The sequence below is a fragment of the Gopherus flavomarginatus genome, chromosome 22, assembly GCF_025201925.1.
Source record: "Gopherus flavomarginatus isolate rGopFla2 chromosome 22, rGopFla2.mat.asm, whole genome shotgun sequence".
Classification (NCBI taxonomy): domain Eukaryota; kingdom Metazoa; phylum Chordata; order Testudines; family Testudinidae; genus Gopherus; species Gopherus flavomarginatus.
In genome coordinates, this window is record NC_066638.1 from 19,727,484 (window position 1) to 19,731,186 (window position 3,703).

General features: G+C 57.4%; 1 non-coding gene across 1 annotated transcript; it reads left to right on the forward strand.

Annotated features, from left to right (window-relative positions):
* The first annotated feature begins 222 nt into the window (after positions 1-222).
* On the forward strand, positions 223-294 carry TRNAF-GAA (transfer RNA phenylalanine (anticodon GAA)). Its single transcript has one exon. It is a non-coding gene; the product is annotated as a tRNA-Phe (tRNA).
* The last annotated feature ends 3,409 nt before the right edge of the window (positions 295-3,703 follow it).

The following is a 3,703-nucleotide window of genomic DNA, read 5'->3' on the forward strand; positions in this document are numbered from 1 at the left end:
CCACAGCCTGGAGCCGAGGGGGAGGCAGCAGCTGCTGTTCCAGCTGCTCGGGGACAGGCCCTGTCAGCGAACAGCCACTTCTTACTCACCACAGCTAATGGTGCCAGGTTCCTCCGGTGGGGGTATGAAGCAGCCATTTGTTTTCCTCTCCTTTTTGTGTGCAGCTGCTTACAAAAACATCCCAGACAGAGAAGCAACAGGCCAAAATGCTGTCCTGCAGCTGCCAAAGTAGCTCAGTTGGAGAGCGTTAGACTGAAGATCTAAAGGTCCCTGGTTCAATCCCAGGCTTTGGCAGGCCCTTTCGTTCCTCTTTGTGCAGGGGTGGCTTGTTTTCTGGGAGCACAGCAGTGCTTGCACCCAAGATAAGTTACTGATCTTGGGCTCTGCAGTAGGAAAACATAGAATGGGCTTCTGCCCCTAGTTAGTCCACCTGACCTTCAATGATGAGAGCTGTCTTTCTCAATATGGTAGGAAGAAAGTGAGGTAGGGCAGCCCTCAGGAATGGTACCAGAGGGCTGCTAGGCAGGGATTGGGGATGAAAACTCCTCTGTGCAACTGAGCAATGGCAGTACCAGGGAAGGGGCATCTAGTAAAAGTGACCCCACACACCTCTCCTCCTCTGGGCACCTAGAGCAGAGGCAGCTGGTGCTGACAGCTCCAAGGGAAGGCTTAAATGCTACAGAGCAACTGAGGTCAGGGCTAGAGGAGGGCAGGACCATGCCTATGTTTGGCCTTCAGGCAGGCACAAAAACACTCAGCCAGCCTGCTCTGTGCCATGCCAAACACTCACTGAAGGTCACCAGCATACATGCAGGGCGGCTGCTGATGCTCTGTGGCCAACATCACAAGATGGTAGGAAAGCAGGGCCAGCCCCCATAGTGGGGCCTCTGACTGGTTCCACTCAAGGTGCTCATTTTTGCAGTGGCGCAGGAGATTTTTCCCCAAGAGGCTTTTTCCCAGCTGGTGAGAGGCAGAGAAACACCCAGGCTCCCAAGGTGCTATGTAGCAAACCCCCTCAAGCACAGGGACTGGCGCACATTTGGAAGAGGGAAACTGCTCTACACACTAGCCCGGGCAGCCGCCCATTTTCTTTGGCAAGTCAGGAATGGCAAAGGCTAGACTGGAAGCACCTGGGACTTCTGCCCCAGCCTTTGGGACAACCATCCCCCAACTCCTTCCCAGGGCTCTGGCTGAAGCCAGAGCATTGGCCTGGGCCGCCAAGAAGAGGTTCCAGCCCTGAATGGAGCAGGACTTTTAGCCCAAAGGTAAAACTGGACAAGCACAACCACGAAGGGACTCAAACCCTCAATCCCCTGATCCAAAGTCAGATGCCTTATCCATTAGGCCACATAAGAAAAGGTTCTCCAGGCACTTCTTTGGAAAAGACAGACACTGATACATCTGACAAAGTGGGGATTCATCCACGGAAGCTCATGCTCCAATATGTCTGTTAGTCTATAAAGTGCAACACGACTCTTTGCTGCTTTTGCAGACACTGTGTTTCTCAGGTCAGCTACTGAGAGGGGCCGAGTCTCTCTGAGCACAAGAAGTTGAGTTCCCAGTGAGATGTGAGACTTAATTCTCTGGAGCTGGGTTCCGGCGCTTTGGCAGGGGGTCTCAGGCATGAGGGATTGTGGTGCAGCAGATGGACCAGCTGCCTAGGTGCGGAGATTTAATCTCACTGAGGAGGAGGAGGAGGAATCCTGCTGATAGCAGTGTCCAGGACCGGTGCAACCACTAAGGGAACTAGTTGGCCGCCTAGGGTGCCAAGTGGTTGGGGGCACCAAAAAGCACACTCAGAGGAGGAAGTAGAGTTGAGGTGAGCTGGGGCAGGGGGTTGGGGGGAGGTGCAGGGGGAGGGCTGCCTGCAACAAGTAATGGGGGGATGTGTGTGCAGGTGAACCGCTCCCTGTCCCAGCTCATCACTGCTCCATCTTCTCCCCTGAGCACACCGCCCCTACTCTAATTCTCCTCCCCTCCCAGGCTTGCTGCACTAAACAGCTGATTGGCACCACAAGCCTGGGAGGCAGGAGAAGTGGAGCAGTGCCAGCGTGCTCAGGGGAGAAGGCAGAGCAGTGGGGAGCTGGGGTGGGGAGCTGCTGCAGCGGGGGTGCCTGGCTCTTCCCCATCGCCCCTGCCCCTGCTCTGCCCCAGTCCCGCCCTCCCGCCCCTGCACTCACTGCATGGTAAGTGGAGTGACCCAGCCCCAGCCTGGTCCATTCCCCTAGTTCCCAGCCATGCAGTCAGTGAGTGCTGTGGGGCGGTTCCCCCCTCCCCCCAAACTTGGGAGCCATGGGAGTTGTATGGCCCTGGGTCTCTCATCCCTCCATCCCCTCCCCTGCCCCCAATATCCCTCTTGGGCTCTGTGGGGCTGGTTCTCTCTCCCTGTCCCTGTGCTCCCCCCTGCACAGCATGTCCTGGGAGTGACTCAGTTTCCCTGGACCAACATCTCACCACTCCACACATGTCCTTTCTGTTCCCCACCTCCCTCCACCCCACCCCATTTTCCCTGCACCCCAGGCTTAGTCTTTGCCAACCCCATCTCCTCTCCTCCTGACCCCAATATCTCCTGCCCCTATGGGTCTATAAGGCTGGGTCTCTCCCTCCCACATTCTGCCCTCATCCCCTCCCCCAATATCTCCCGGCCCCAGGCTGTGACGTGCTATGACGTGTGCTGGGGCTGTGACGTGTGCTGGGACCAGGGCTGGGTTTTTGCTGCCCCAAGCGGCGGGGAAAAAACAACAACCCACGATCGCAATCAGTGGCAGCTCCACTGCGCTGCCTTTTTCTTCGGCGGCAACTTGGTGGCAGGTCCTTCCCTCCGAGAGGGACTGAGGGACCCTTCGCCGAATTGCTGCCGAAGACCCCGACATGCCGCCCCTTCCCCTTGGCTGCCCCAAGCACCTGCTTGCTGAGCTGGTGCCTGGAGCCGGCCCTGGCTGGGGCTGTGACGTGCGCTGGGGCTGTGACGTGCTGTGACCTGCTCACTCCCCAAGGGCAACTCACTCCCTTGAAACCAGCAGGACAGAAGGTGTCACGTGTCTGTGGGCGGGGTTATGCAGATGAGCAGTGTTTGGCGGCAGTACGGGAAGCAGCGAGATGAACCGAAGGAGCCGGGCAGAGAGAATTCTCTGTGTGTGGACAGAATCCGGTGTGGGGAGTTCGTGTGGGGAGTGCCTGCACCGGAGTCACTTTGGGGCAGTGATTGCCACTGAGCTACGTAGTGACAAAAGGTGTGTGAATGGGGTGTGGTGCCTGGCTGGGAGCAGCTTGTGGTGATAAGAAAAGGGGTGGGAGCAAGAGGTCCTGTCCTAGCAGGGGGTGTATACCCTGAGAGGGTGTTTTGTGGGTGCAAGTAGGTTTGGGGGCTTTTTGTAATGACAAGGGGTGTCTGCAGCTAGAACCCTCCTAACCCCACTAGTTTTCTCTGTGTTGGGGGGGGGCAGATTCTGTGATGTCACAGTCCCTGGGGGAGGAGTTTGAATCATAACTCCAAAGTGGGAGAACAACTCCCCCCACTCCTGCTCAGTCTCCACTAGGGGGCTGGGCTGGGCTCTCGAGGGAGGGAAGCACAGGGAAAAACAGTCTCCCCTATGGAACCCAGGAGTCCTGGATCCCAGTCCCCCTGCTCTAGACCCCTTCCACTTCCAGAGCCAAGGATAGAACCCAGGCGTCCTGGTGTCCAGCCCCTCCTTGCTCTGAC